This window comes from Anolis sagrei, chromosome 2 (genome assembly GCF_037176765.1).
Source record: "Anolis sagrei isolate rAnoSag1 chromosome 2, rAnoSag1.mat, whole genome shotgun sequence".
NCBI classification, from domain to species: domain Eukaryota; kingdom Metazoa; phylum Chordata; class Lepidosauria; order Squamata; family Dactyloidae; genus Anolis; species Anolis sagrei.
Window position 1 is genome coordinate 85,638,187 of NC_090022.1, and position 16,532 is coordinate 85,654,718.

Genomic DNA, 16,532 nt, shown 5'->3' on the forward strand with positions numbered 1-16,532 from the left:
TTTCTAAGTTTGTAACTGCACTTTACTGCATACGCATCTTTTCAGCAGAGTGGTTAGTTAAGCCTATTAAACTGAACTTTACTGTGGTCAAAGTTGTTTAATCCACTGTGATAAGAAGATCCACCCCACTGCTAGCCTATTTACTTGCATGATTCATTACCATGCTTGTCTGGCAGCCTCTCAGGTGCTCTTGTGGCATAGCTCAGCACCTTATTTGGATCTTCTTCCCCTACAACATCAACAGATCCCAAGGGCTTTCTGTCAGTAGTATCTCACCTTAGCTTCTCATCACAACGCTACGGCTAAGCACAGCACCGATACAGTACTAAGGTGTTTGCTGCTGTTGCAGCAGCCATCCACCAGCATGTGTAGATCCTCTACCCTCTCCAAAGTAGGCAGAGCAATGGCAGGATAACTGCCCATGGCAGAACATAGCCTGCTTCTAAGTTTGGCTTTTTACCACAATCTAGCCTAGATTGTGGTGGCCAGCCCCTCAGCTTAATTATCCAGGGGTGACAACAAACTAAAGAGAAGAAGTAGATCAGGGCCATTAGTTTTTTCGCATGCATTTTCTCTTCTTTCATAGCCTCCAACCCTTCAGCTCCAGTTTTTGGAGCTCCACCTCATCATTTTTAGATGCATGGCATTAGATCTCTTCTCACTCATGGGTGTTGGAGATTACAGAGCATGTTTATGCACTTGAATTTTTCAAACTGTCCCCAGTAGGGACTCTACGGGCCACTCCTCCTCCTGTGTTCTAGCAGGAGGTAATTACTTTGTTTCAAAAGGAGCAGTAGCTTCTTTACATCTTTCTATGTTTCCTTCTTTTTCCTTTTCCCCAGCTGTTTTTTGGTTTCCAATAAAGGCAGTGGGCTTTGGCCAGGTTTGGACCTTACAGGATTTTATGCATATATTGCATATTGCAAATTTCAGGTATTGTCATTACCAACCATCCTCCCTCTGTTATCCAGCAAGACATGGTTCAGTAGCATTGATTTGAAGGATGCCTTTTTTCATGTGGTATTAGACCACAAGACGGTAGATTTTTGTCACTTTTTACTAGCAGTCAGGTTTTTTCATTTCAAGTTCTTCATTCTGGTATCTCCACAGCTCTACAGGTGTTACTAAGGAGATGGCTGTATGCCGGCTCATCCCTGGGTGCACGGGGTAGTAGTTTATCCCTATATTTATGGCTGGTTGCTGGTGCACAGTCCTGTGAGTATCTACAGAGGAACATTCACTTTACTCTGTTTTTATAGCAGATGCTTGGTCTTTTTATCAACAAGGTAAAATCTCTTCTTCAGCCTATCCAAACAACCAATTCATTGGGCCTGTATTGGACTCTTGGCATGCAAGGGCCTACTTGCTAGAAGACAGGTTTCTGAATCTGCATTCATTAGCTCTTTGAGTCTGGCAGACGCCATACATCCATGCCAAGGATGTCCAGTGCTTTTTGGGACACATGGCATTCACCACAGCTGCCACTCCTTTCTCCTGTTTGCACCTTCGGCCTCTCCAGAATTGGTTTCTTCGGGCACTTCATCCCATGCAGGATGAGCCCAATGAATGTGTCATTGTCCCTTTAGCCATCCACAGGTCTCTCAACTAGTGGACTCATCGCTCCAATGTCTGTGTGGGCGATGTTAGCAACCGACACTTCCCTCTCAGTGTGGTGAGCTCACCTCAAGGGTCACACCATCCATGGTCCTTAGGCGGCCATAGAGGGCATGGAGCACATCAACTATTTGGAGTTACTCACAGTAGAAATGGCACTGCACCTTATCTGTCATTTGCTCATGGACAGTATTGTCCAGCTTACCACCACCACCACGATTGTGTTTTGCTTGCCCTCATCATCAGAATCTGGGACTGGTATACCATAACCATCAGTGCCATTCATCAAGAACTCTCTTGCTGGCTCCCTTAGTCAGACAGTTTATACTGACCACTAATGCTCCCTTCATCCTTCCCAGGCATGGGAACTCTTTGTCAGATGGCAAACTCCCCTTCTGGACTTGTTTGCCTCTCCCGCCAACATGAAGTGCCAATTCTTTGGAGCACGTCTTACCTCCACCAGACAGGCTGTTGGGAGATGCCTTCCTCCTGGATTGGACATCCACCCTCCTGTACATCTTTCCACTATTGCCAGTGCTGTCCAGCGTGGTCTCTCGTCTTCAAGCAGAGCAAGTAGATTGCATTCTCATCACACCATGGTGGCCCCGCCAGCCATGGTTTGTCATTCTGCTCCAACTTGCAGGCAGCTGTTACATTCAGTTGCCACTCAGACCAGACTTGCTGGCTATGGGCAACAGCCCAGTCCCGTACTCCCAGGTCACTCAGTTCCGGTTGATGGCGTGGCAGCTCCAGCCTCAGCCCTCTCTCAACCAGTAAAGGGCATTTTGGACCTTGCCCTGAGCCCTGCCACTAAACATTGTTACATTTGTAAGTGGTGTCATTTTTGCATTTTTTCACAAAAGCAAGGGGTTCAGCCTCTGTCTGCTTCCACTTCCCTCCTCCTGGATTTTTTGATCTCTGTCAGATTCAGGACTCTCATTATCATTCTTGAAGGTCAATCTGGCAAATATAGATTCGTTTAGAAGCGAGCATTCTCTTCCCTCTCCTTTATCCGATCCTCTTGTAAAGAGATTTCTGCAAGGCTTTACAAATTTCTGGCCCCAAGTAGGCCTGTGCCCCCCTCTTGGAGGTTGGAGATTGTTCTTTCCGCCCTTATGAAACCACCATTTGCGCCAATGGCCACTTCTGACATGTTCCATCTATCATGGAAAACGGCATTTTTAGTGCCTATTACTTTTGCTTGTCGCACTAGCGAGCTTATGGCTCTTGAGTCGATAGTCCTTACCTGAAATTTCATAAGGATGTCATGCTGGGCACAGACATTTCCTTCTTCCCTAAGGCAGCATCATAGTTTCATATGTCTCAGGACATTGTCCTTCCAACCTTATTTCCAAATCCTTCTACTCCCCTGGAGCAGTCTTTGCACCTTCTAGATGTGCGGAGGGCTCTTGCTTTTTATGTCCACCGTACAGCTCCATTACGGAAGTCCCTACGACTTTTTGTTAAGTACCGTAGGGATACTGTGGGCCTTCCTGTTTCTACCCAGAGGTGGCGACCTGGATAGTTGCAGCTATCCGGCTAGTTTGCGAAATGGCAGGACTGGACTTACCTGTTCAGATCCATGCTCATTCCACTAGAGCATTGGCACCCTCCATGGTTTTTTTTGCACAGTGTGCCTCTGCATGATATCTGTCGAGTGGCCATATGGTCAACACCGCATACTTTTGTCTCCCATTATAAATTGGATTTAGCTGCCAAGAAGGAGACGGCTTTTGGGAGAGCGGTACTTTTTTCTGCACTAGCATGACACCCGCCATCCGTGGGACTGCTCGCTAGTCTACCACAGGTGTGGATTTCACAGTACCACGCAGAAGAAAGTAAGGTTGCTTACCTGTAATCATGTTTCTTCTAGTGGTAACTGTGAAATTCACACAACCCGCCCATCCTCCCCACATTTTGTCATGCCTTTTATCTCCGACTGTCTTTCGCGGTACGGAATTAAGGCTCCAAGCCCCGCTGCCTGGCTTTATTAGGAGTAGATGGGCGGGGCTGGAGTCCCTAATTAGGAAAAGCTTTCAAGAAAGATCCGAGTCAGCTGCGTGGACGCAGGGAAATACCACAGGTGTGAATTTCACAGTTACCACTAGAAGAAACATGATTACAGGTAAGCAACCTTACTTTCCCAATGTAGAGTTTACTGTCATTGACAAATGTGTCTGGCAGATGGACCTCTTTCTATCCCAGCATGTAAAGTCAACATTCCTGGTTTTCAGTTTTTATTGCATTCTCCAGATTCCCCAGTATGCCTGAATTCTCAGCAGCCTCTTTTAATTAGGAAGGAGGGAGTGCTAGCTTCTCCTGAAAGAACTGCTGTGAAGAGGGTTGATTCAAAGAACTGAGGAGTGCTAGCATGTTGAAGAAAGAAAATGTGTTTCTCTCTCTGTGAGTCACAAGATATCCACAAACAGAGTCCCAAAGGGAGTAGAGAAGAAGGGTCAAAAATTACTAAGGAGAACAGAGGGGAATGAGAGAGTAGGATATTATGGGAAGGGGTTGTTCCTTCAAAACTTTGAAGAGCTCAGAGTAAGATAAAGGGAAGGGAAAGAACGCCTCTCTTGGCATTCTTTGAATCCACCCCCATTGGTAGGTGAAATAAGGGGTTCCATGAAATTATCATGTGGCACTATATAATCAGGCACCTCATCCTGGGAGCTCAAGAAGAAAGATAAAGGAGGGATCTTAAAAAAAAAAAAAAACAAGAAGGGGGAATTTCCAACCCACACATCTTCCTAGAAAAGAGAGAAACTTGCAAAATGGTCTGAAGGGGGAAAAAGTGTAAAGAAGGTAGGCTGTCTCCTTGGACAGTATTGTACTCACAGGGGATGTCTAGAAAGAAGCTGTATGTCTTCACATAACTTACACTTCTTCCCACATTGAAAAACAAGGCAGAAGCCGCATTCCTCCCACTATCGAAGTGGAAAATTCAAAATAATAAATCTGATTATTAACAGTGCAAGAGAGAACAAAGAGAACCTGTTAAAAGTGAAATAATATCTAAGTTAATGTGGTTCTGCAATTTTTGCTTCTCATTTTAATGTAATTTAATGTTATTCTGTGAAATGTTTAAAATGCTGACATGTTTCAAAAATTACGACAAAAGCAACCATTCATAGATTTTGTACCCTTCCAATTTTTAATCTATTTATCCTTTAACATAGTGTGGCAAAATCTCCTCTGTCACTCTTTCGGTAAAACAAATGATAGTTTCTACCAGACTATGTTTTTTTTTTTTTTTTACTATTTCTTACATGTTTCTTGCCATTTCTCTCTGATGCTTAGGGTGCTGTACCTGTTCTCACCCACTCATTTTATCTTCATAACAAGCCTATGAGGCAGGCTAAGCTCAGAGGTAGGCAATGAATTTCATGGCTGAGTGGGGATTTGAAGCTGAGAACCTCCACACCATAACTACTGTGCTAATAATCCAAATGGGATTTATATTTATATTATCTCAATTGCTTTTGAAAGGCCAAAATCTTGGATTCCCCAAGTTAAAGCCTGTAGGACATTCAAGAGAAGAAACTTCTAGATTGTCCTTAGCTGGCTTGTTATAGGTTTTTCTGGCTGTATGGCCACGTTCTAGAAGCATTCTCTTCTGATGTTTCACCTTCACATATGGCAGTCATCCTCTGAGGATGGCTGTGATGGATGCAGGTGAAACATCAGGAGAGAATGCTTCTACAACATGCTTCTACAACTGAAAGACCTACAACAACCCAGTGATTCCAGCCATGAAAGCCTTTGACAGTACATTGTCCAAAGTTGTCCCATTGTCCTTCTCCTTGACCAACAGCTAAGTTTTCCTATCCCATACAAAAAACTGCCCTGAAATGACCAAGTATAGGAAGTATAGAAAAGGAAGAGCCTAAAATGCCCTAAATGCTGCTTATTTTGTCTGTTACCTGTCTGATTTAGCCTGTCTGATTAACCCAATGAACCTAACCCAATAAGCTTCCAATGGATTGGCTCCAATCCTCATGGGCATTTCTTTCCTGATAAAAGGAGCAGTAAAGCTCCTGAGGTCTTTGTCTCCCTTAAGTCTCACAATGGGACCAAGAGATTCCAGTAAATAGATATTGATCTATATGTGGGTCATGACCAAAAGTACCACTGGAAACAGAGGTGTGTCGGTGTTGAGGTAGACCTTGTGACTGGAATCAAATTCTGTTTAGAAAGGGAGTCCTCTGCTGCTTGCTCCTTCTCAGGAGGAGTCAATAGTCAGCTTGATAGCACACACCACATGGCTAGTGCTGATTCCTGAGTGGGGGCCGGGGGGTGGGGGGGGGGGTGGGGTGGTGGTGGTGGGTAATGTAAAAGTAGTGTATTATGTTTGTCACAATACAAAGCTTGGAGTAGCTTCTAAGAAGCAGAAAATCTAGCCATCCATGACTGAGCAGTGGTAGGATGATGCTCACTGTCCCAGAACATCACCCTACACTGCTCTGTCATGAATGGCTTCAGTCAGCTGTAGTCATTCTTCTTAACATATCTTGCCAAGCAATGCCACGAACAGCAGTTCCAAACAGAGTTCTTCATGTGATCCATCTGTTTTGAAGTTTTATTTATAATTTTAAATATCAAATAAAGTAAAAACAAAAAGGAACACTCTTTGTTGTGGAAGAATATGGTTCTGTTTTTGATTCTCATATCTTTCTCTTGGATCCTATAAGTCAAATATTCTTAGCCTCAGTAAAGCAAAGTGTTAATAAAAAATTGAGAGCCCTGCTGGATCAGATCAAAGGCCTTTGCAGCTCAGCATTCTTTTCACATTGTCACCAACCAGGTGAGAAAGAGAAGTCTGGGTAAAGAAAATGTGGAGGGGATTTTGTGTGTCAGTTTGAACTAAACCAATCATTTACTAACTGTGATTTCCTTCCAATGCAAAGAGCTGCTTTGTAAAGGGTTTCCCATAAATCCTGCAGCAGGAAAATAACTGGTTAAATGCCAGATTCCTTCCTGGTTTAATTCTGATGATGATCAATCTTCCTCAGTGGGTATTATTCACAATTTTTAAAACAAAAATATATGTAAAATGCCACACATTTGTTTCTGTACAATTTTTATTTATTTATTTCGGGCATTTCTACCCCGCCCTTTTCAACCCCCAAGGCGGGACTCAGGGCGGCTAGGGGGGACTCAATTCTATGGATTGTCCTTGCTGCCTGTGCATGGTCGTTGGAAATGGTGAATGGAGTGAAGTATTGGAAAAGGAGTGTGCAAGCAAGAAAAGGAGCACATTTGCTTTCATGCTGCATGCATGTCTGAATACCAGCAGGGACACCTCACCCACTCATCCACCTACATACAAACTGAAATATGGACACAGTGAATATCAGCCACAGTACATAGCACTCCATACAATATGCTCATACACACACCTCCTTCTGCTTATTTCCTGAATATGTATGAACACACACACACTCCTTAAAAGAGAGATTATTCTCATGTATGCAAGCACAGGCTTTAGATATCTTCACCAGACACAATCCTTAGAACATTTTTTTCATAGCAAATACACCCCAACTAGCAAACAGCTGTCCCTGCTTGCACCAGTGTGAAGGAGCTTTAAAGATGGCCATCCATTTTTAACACAATCTTTAGAGCCATTCACAGAAAAATAGTGAACAACTCAGTGCAAACAGTAGCAACTGCTAGCAAGATGGTAAAAATGTTCGGCTGGAGAGCTCCAATGACTCACCAAACTACAGAATCTGGGATCCCATATGATGCAGTCAGGGCAGTTAAAGCTGAAACAGTGCAGCAACTGTACAATGTGAAAGAGACCTGGAAGTATATTTTGAAGGGCCCTTGACGTAGTATTTTAAGGGACAACAGTTCCTGCTAAGATATACTAATCTTCAGAGGTGAGATATGGAATATTTTCATGTGAGATCTTCAGCAGACTTCTGTTGAATACAGATACCGTATTTTCCGGCATATAAGATGACTGGGCATATAAGACGACCCCCAACCTTTCCAGTTAAAAATATAGAGTTTGGGATATACTCGCCATATAAGATTACCCTCTTCCAACACACACCAAATAAAATTTTTAAAAGCATCAGATTTGATTTCAATATGGTAATTTTCCTCTTACTGTACCTCCTTCTCTGCCTCTCAGACCTTGCACCTGCGCACCTGCACTGCTTCACTGCAGTCTTCAGGAGCGAGATCTAAGAGGCAGAGGAGGAGGTACGGTAATAGGATACAAGGGTGGGCCAGACAGGTAAAAGAGGTGTGTTTTTCTGGGCCCCGAGCCACTCTATCTCTTTTTTCCATACCCCGGGTGCCCCGGATGGCTGCAGTTTGCTCCGCCCTTCACTTACACCGTCCTGGTGAGGTGCCCCTTCATCTCACCATCGGGACCGCATTAAGTCCACAAATCCTGATGAATGGATTTTCGTCTACCGTACTTAATGCTTTCATACAGTTGCTGCATACGGCAGGGACGTGGCCACTGCCATTTTTGAGTTCCCCCCACCATATGCGGCAACCACAGATTCTCCAATCCAGATTGGAAGGTTCAGCACCCGCTCTATAAGACGATTCTCGGCATATAAGACTACTCCCGTGTATAAGACTACTCCCGCATATGATTTTTGAGAAGATTTTCTTAGGTTAAAAAGTAGTCTTATACTCCAGAAAATATGGTAGATCCTCAGAGTGCTCTCATTCTTATTTGAATGTGGAAAAGCAGACATGCATGCCACATGCAGAAGTCCCAAACCTTCCCTAAATCCCAAGCAAAGCACTGCAGAATCCCTCTCTGATCAAGGAATTCTTTTGTCTCAAAAAATCAGACTTTTGCAATGCCTACATGACAACTGAGTAGTACCCTTTGGTTGTACACTATCCTAACAACATTTCCATCAAGTAATTTCTGTTATGCAGCTGGGATGGCCCTGCACGCAGTCCATGGATAGAAAGAAGCAATCTGGATATTAATCACAATGAGCCCTGTTTGTTTGTTTGTTCTATAGTCCATTAGTATGTCTAGTATGTTTTGTGCCTGAGACTGAGAAATGCTAGACATACAGCATTGATTGAGGGGGTCGGATATATGAAAAAGGAAACCTCTCAGTTTAGAGAGAGAAGGAGAAACAGAATAAGTAAGCTAGTTTTCTTGAAATCTACCCAACCTCTCTTTTTTCATTACAAGTAATCTGGATTGTTGTTGGTTTAGGAGTTTAAAAAGAACAAAGTTAAGCTCTTTGGTTTTACAAATTCATTTTGACTAATGCCCGTAAAGTACTGGCTTCCCATGATATGCACATATTTAACTTAAGCCTCCCCATTCCCACTGCATTCCCAAAAGGCACCTGCAATGTTCAGGTTGCTATGTGGACACTTCATCCAAACACCTGTCCTTCACTTGTCACTTTGCTCCCTTCCTGAATTTAAGAAAGGAGCATCTGTCAGTGTACATTTTTTTTAAAAAAAGATAATATATAAAGTGGAAGACAGGTAGATAGGTGACTGGCAGAATGTTTCATCACCCATTAAACACATTCAAATATAATACGAGGTGTCACACAAATACATTTATTGGTTTATTATGAAATAATCTGTTCCCTAAAAGCAGGGCTAAGGCTGTGGAGTACCTGCAGTCTTGGCTGTGGATAAATTCTCAGTTAGATAGAAGTGGAGGTAATCCCGAGTCAGAGCCTAGAAGAATGAAGCCTACCCCAAAAGGTTCAATCTGTTCCCTGCCCCTCAAAAATACTGGTCACGGATTACCTGACACTGTTTGCTGCTTGCTGGAGGGTTAAGATATTCATGTCAGGAATATACATGTTTTAAAATAAATAGTGTGTTATTAAAATTTAAAATTGCTCTTTCCTCACTGGGAAATATCAGCCCCCCCCCCCCCAAATGAGAAATGCTCTTTTAAGTTGGTGACAAATCTCCCTCAGACTCAAGACATAGTTCTGTAGCAGCTTCCAGGTTCCTGTGGCTTGAAAGGAACAAATGGATTCATCTATATAAGAATGTCTGCTTTATCACAAAGCTACTGTTTGTTAATGGTGGCTGCTAATGTAATTATTATCACTGCATCTTTTATACTCAATTCTCCTCTGGCCCTATTGATTTCAATCCCTCAACCACCTAAGTACGTGCATAATAAATCTGACAGCTCAGATAGCACTTTATGCATGGAGTGTAATCTATGAAAATTGGGCTTCAAATTTTTTTTACTCTTTAAGGTGTCACAAGACTTTGTTTTTTCTGGAGATGGAAGGTGCCTGAGGGAATTTCCAGGAAGGTGTCATAGAAGCATCGGACAAAAAGCAGTTTCCAAGGCCCCCGATTTTTTCCACAGATTTTTTTCATGCTCTTGGGGACATTCAAAATTATAATGTGAAAAAACAGATGTTGATGTCTGATTACTTGTGTGCTTGACTTTTCAGTGTCCTTCTCCATGAATGGCCTTGTGTAGTGGAGGTGAAGGGCACTGTCCTCCAAACTCAGCAAACTGACCCACAAATGGTGTTATAGCCCCTTTTGAGACTAACCAGGAGAGTGAAGTTGGCAGCCTGTGCTATTATAGACTCAAGTCTACTCCATCAAATGCAGAGTTTTTTTCGCTTCCGGTGTGAGAGAATTGGCCATCTACAAGGATGTTGCCCAGGGAATGCCTGGAAGTTTTACCACCCTGTGGGAGGCTTTGAGTTCTGCAGTTTGTCTTTCCAATATTGTGTTGTCATTTTGTTCTGTTTTGTTTAAGGGCTGCTGTTCTGAGGTCTAAGGTAGATTGCTGATGAAGACTGAAATATTCTGCAATTTTTCTTTGTATATTCCTGTTCTAATCCTGATTTGAGTCCATTTATTGAATATTTAATAGTAGTATATGTGCTGTTGGCAAGAAAACATTTTTCAGAGTTAGGGGGCAAAAGGGGCATGATCCTTTGGGGCTTTTCCTTTCTCTGCATCTGATGAAAGCCCTAAAAGAAGGGCCTGTCTCCTTGGCTGGTTCCTGAGATGGCTCAGGGAGTGAGTCCACCATCATTAGAGCCTTCACTGTTCCAAGCATCCTCTCTGAAGCCTGAGCCAAGATAGATACATTTCTGGTTGCCACTGTGAATCCTGTCCCTCCCCAAATTTGAGGTTACATTATTTGAGGTTCTGAAGATACATGAAATATGAATTCCTACAGTCCGACATTCCCATAGCCTGGAAAAGTACATATAAGCAAGCCACAGTTAGAAATGAATATTCAGAAGGTGAATTCTTTTTTCAAACACTCCTTGAGACACCAAGCTTTCCAGAAATTCAGGGAATTGAAGTAACCCCCCAAATCCTGAGTACTTTATCTGTACACCAAATATTAGCATTCTGTTTATATATCCAAGGTTCTCACTTTTCTTTGTACAAAAACTAAAACCTAAAATTTAAAGTATTCATGATCACATGAATCAAACCCCCCAAGTTTCCCACAACCCAGGCTGGCATTTGTAACAGTAAGTAAACAACATCCATATTTCTCTAAAATCCTGAAACAAACAAGTTTTATTTTCATTCACTTGCCTTTTACACCACATAGCAGAGCTGAAACTTGGCCTTTTCCACCAAGAATCTCTTTTAGTACAATTTTCATTGCCATAGCAACAAGTCTCCAGCCATAAAAAGGACTCTTTACAAGTTTGAGAAGTATGGTATGGGCATATTGGAGGGATCGTTCATTTTCTTCCTTGGCTTTCCTTTTGTTTTGCTAAATGTCTTAGGGCCCTTTTACCCAGTGCTCCAATTCTAAGGAGCTTCACATCACACAACAATAGCATTCTAGCTCCATTTTAGTTGACCTGGTAACATCTTATGGATATCTGGAATTTGTAGTTTAGAGAGGGGCAGAGCATTTAGAATTCTCATCCAAAGTGTTTGTCCCCAAAATGACTCACCAAAATACAAAGCACAGGCAGGATTCCATTGGATGCAGACATGAACTGAAATGCAATCATAATTGTGCAGTGTGACAAGCCCCTTAATGTCTGAGGGTGCATCTACACCCTCAGACAATTAAAGCAATTTGATAGCACTCTAACTACCATGGTCCAATGCTATGGAATCCTGGGATTTATAGTTTGCTAAGACACCAGCATGATTTTTTTGTTGCAGAAATGGCTAAAGACCTTGTATAATTACAGAACCCATGATTATATAGCATTGAGACCATGGTAGTTAGTGTCAAACTGCATTGGTTTCACTATACAGATACACCCTTAGTCAAATTAGTAGTGAAAATCCATCCCAGTATGGACATTCAGCAGGTAGGTCTCAAGTGGAGCCATGGATAGTTCATTGCTCCTGATCTCTCATTGAATGTTTCCATCAACCTGGCAGTAATCCAGGCCTTCCATGTATGTAGTGCAAAGGTCTCTGTAACTCAATTCAGTTGCCTTATATCAGAGCTTTCCATACTGTGTGTTAACACATTAATGTGTAAGATGCAGTATGTGAATGTAATGAGAAATATCTGAGTCTTTGTGAAATAAGCAATAAAACATATATTTCTTAAAATCCAAATGAAAGGTTTTCATCAGATATGTTGTGTCCCCATATATTTCATTATTGCAATTTATGTATGTGTCCGTATTCCATATCTCTTAAAAGCAGCTGGCTTAACCTCCAGTTTGCTAGTAAAACTGAATATCTGTGTTGTGAAATGACATATGTCTAAAAGTGTGTCACCAACATGAAATGTTTGAAAAGTTCTGCCCTATAAACCCATGTATTAATCTAGAAATTTTAGTAAAAAAAAATAAATCCAAAATGCCTGGGTTGACTTATCCATGAGTGAGTGTAAACACTGTATTGTAACTCTTATCTCTTATCTGACTGACAAAATCCAAGAGTTAAAATGAGAACCCAAAAGAAGCACTTTCTCTGTTGTGGTGCCACTTTGGGTCTTTTTGAATGCTTGGAGAAATGGGCAGCATCCAGATGCAGCTTCCCCTTCTGCATGGAATGACTTTCACCTTATCCACCAATCATATCAAAATCCATAATTTTAGCCCCCAAACCTGCCCTTGATTTATACATGATGTTGTATACATAAGCATGCATGAGTATTTACAGTAAACTTTTGAATGGGTGCACATACAGTGAATGGCTTGAAAGACCCAAGGCGTGGTACCCCACCATTATTATAGTCCATGTGGTTCTAAGAGTGCATTACAGTAGTCTGTTTGGGATGTTACCAGAGCGTGGACTGCCGTGCCATGATTTTCTCTGCCTGCAGATCTTCCTCCTTCTATATCTGAGGTTGCTTTGGGTTTATATCAGAGGACATCCATATTGGAAAAGTCCATAGATTTAGACATTTGGGAGGAGAGTGTAGGGGTGAAGAGCTGGCCATAGTCTCATTTAGTCCTACCTGCTCACAGGTGAATGTTTTCAACAGGCAAGCCCTGGCACTACGCTTTGGTGTGAACAGAAATAGAGCTTCCCATGCTGTATGTATCATTTAAACATTTGCTCCAGAGAATGACTGTAATCTCTCTTTCCACCCACCTGCCCTCCCACCAAAACCAGGTACTGGAGCCCATTGTGGAGAAATTGTCACAGAGTGCTTCTCACATTCCCCTTTCCTGCTTCTGGGAACTCAAGGATGTGATCAAGACAAAAAGCACAGGAACAAGCATAGCTAGGATGGCAAATGGATTGGAGGTCCCTCTGTTAAGACATAATGAAACATTTATTACCCCTCTTCCAAACTAAACCTTCAACCTTCTGGGTGCATGGGATATTAATAGTCCAAACCATTTGCAGGCAAAGAACCATGTTCACACTCCCACAGATACACAGCAAGAACCAGTCCCTGCTTCATTGTTATTACAGCTTCCTTTAATTCCTACAGAAAGGTCTCTCTCCCCCCCCCCCCCCCAATAAAATAAAAATAACCCATTCACACTTCCAGGGCTGGTTGTCATGTGTTCCCAAATGATGGTTTCCAGCAGGGGACTTTTATGTGTGGGTTTGCTTCGCTATGTAGATTTCAATGAACACTTCGCTTCTGTTCCTCACACCCTGTTGCTCTCCTATTTGACTAAAGGTTCATATTCAGACTCAAATTGCCCCCATCCTTCGACCCCAGCAGGAAAATCAATTATTCACAATTTGCCTCAAAGGCCACAGAGGCTCTTTTTTGTACTTCTTTCCTATACACATATTTGCTGGAAAAGAAAGTGCTTATGATCGCTGTTATTGCCAAACAGATTTGGAAGAAATGCCACTGGATATAAAGATACAATAACTTTAAAGCTGGTACAGTGGATGGTTGGTGAAGGATGGGGAGAAGGAAAAGTCTTCAGGATCCAACCAAGATATTATCCCAGGCTCCTTCCAAACATCTGAATACAACCCCACATTATCTGCTTTGAACTGAAATATATGGCAGTGTGGACTCAGATAATCCTGTTCAAAGCAGACATTGTGGGATTTTCTGTCTTGATATTCTAGGTTATATGGCTGTGTGGAAGGCCCCCCAGCATAACAAATGCCACCCCCCGCTCTCCCCAAATCAAGTCATAATATCTAAAATGGGCCAGAGACATTTTCTACATGAAATAGAGAATTCCAACCTCTTTCCCCCCTCCCCTAGCAGTAAAAATACAATAATAAGAAATTAAATCATTAGCAATTTGCTGTTCTTCCAGGATTCCACAAATCTGTCACCTGAGGCAGACACCTCACTCTGCCTAATGTTTATTGCTGGATGTAAAAGATATAACAGAAATAGTTTTGTGATTAGATGGAGCAAGCAATAAAAATACCTATCAAGAAATGCTGCATTCTTGAATGCAGAGACCCACCAGAAATAGATAAGTTGCAGATGATATGGTGAAAACAATTCCTGTGTCCAAATCCCTCTAGGTATAAGGTTTTGGTCGTGTCAGGAGAGACTTGAGAAACTGCTCCTAGGGATAAAGTGACACCACTGGAAGAGACAAAGAAAGCTAGTAGGGTCATGTCCAAACACTTACAATTTTGTGGATTCTCTGGAAATTATTGGAAGCCTGCAGCACATACACAGTTTGTTCACTGACACGACATTGTATTTCTTTCTTTTGCCTCTCCTCCTGAGGCTCAGCACAAGTTACCTGATGCCTCTTTCCAGCTTTGTCAGAATCAAAATTGCACAGTTGAGAAGTCTAAATTTGACAAAACCAAGTGAGCAGGGCACTCTTCTCTGCAAATATATGATTCTGCTTAGGTTAACAAGATACTGCATTGCCTTTTCTGATGGAGACAACGGATGTCTATGGCAAAGAGAAAAAGACACGTAACTTCAATTTCCACCTCAGTTTTGATATATAGAAGACATTAGCATTTAACCTATGAGTCAGCATGAAAAGTCTATCATGATTTTAACTGCTTGCTGTGCATATATATGTACATATACGCCCATAAGTGGCATGTTTTATATACTCCCTCCACTTGAAAAGCATATCTGCATTGTGAACTAGCAATTATTTACTTCTGCAATTAGGGTGTATAGTACTATGGCTGTACTAGCCCAATGAAAGAAATGCTTAAAGACCTTCCTGATAGTCTACACTGGCTACTTAGTTATTGTATAAGTTGACTCATGTAGGTTTGGGGATCAAAATTATGAATTTTGTCGTGAGCTCTGGATAAAGTTAGAGTCAATCTTTTGAGAGGGAAAATCACCAATACCAACTAAGTTGGCCAGATGCTCTGGCTGCCACCACCTTTCCCCTGCCCAGGCATTCAGAAAGGTCAAATATGGCACCATAGGGGAAAGAGTAAAGGGGATCGGTGCTTCTTTTAGGTTAGTCTAGGTTTTCCTGGGATGGACTAAATTCCTGCCTTTCACCACTCTACTCAGATAAGGGATAATTCCTCTTTTGATAAGACTTAAGGTACAGTACTTACACTTACTTGTGAATAAGTCAACACAGACATTTTGGGTTATTTTTTTTACTAAAATCTCTAAACTTATACATGAGTATATAGGGTATATGTGCATAATTAAGTAAAGTCTCCTGACCTAACCCTCCAAGCCTTAACAGGCAGCAGCTACACCCAGTGAAGGAGGACTGTTCAGTCTCTAAACAAGTATGAGGAGGAGGATGTTTCCAGTCCCCGCCCACCAATGAATGAGGTTGTGATAAGAAATCACAAGGGTCCTGATTGTGATTGTTGCAATCTTGCTCATTGGTGAGATGTGACTGGAAAAACCATCATCCTTGTGCCCCAATCAGCAGCTAAATGGATCTCATTTGCCTGATGTGACTGTGGGCTATTAAGGTGGGTTGGGAGAGGAAAGGCTTATATTAAGACTGTTTAGTTTATGCTGAATATGGAGAAATCCTAGATCTGCAACTCTAGAGATCTATAACTGCAATGCAGAATATCAACTTGTATTTTTAAAGTGACCAAGTCCCATCAATGAGAGAGGTCCCAACAGACTTCAAATGTACAGACTTCAACTGTTCCTATCCTAAACAATACAATTTTAGCTTGATTTGACAAGTGGACATAAAGTAAATTATACAACATATGCACACATTATGCACATGCACATTTCTTTAATGGGGCCCAGTTTGTGAAAGTTACACAATTCACATGATTGGTACAGAATGACAGTTACCATGGTGTTATCACGATTTTTTCTAAATATGACTACAGCTTTTTCACCATCTTCAGGGAGCAAGCCCTTCTGAGTCATGGATGGATGGGGGAGTTTAACTCACAAGTCACACTGGGTCAGAGACGGGCATAATGTAGCCCTCCAGATGTTTCTGGGCCACAGTTCTCAGCATTCCTTCGCTAGGCAGTTTCAGACTGCTGGGGTTGCGGTCCAGCAGCACCTGGAGAGTGGCATTTTTTGTCACCATTGCACTAGGTAGCCTGCTTTTGACAGGAACCTGCATAGT

General features: G+C 42.1%; 1 protein-coding gene across 3 annotated transcripts in view; it reads left to right on the forward strand.

Moving 5' to 3' along the window:
* The window catches only part of CAMK2A (calcium/calmodulin dependent protein kinase II alpha), a 173,310-nt gene that overhangs the window by 9,894 nt on the left and 146,884 nt on the right, over nucleotides 1–16,532 (forward strand). The gene's annotated exons all lie outside the window — the stretch shown is intronic.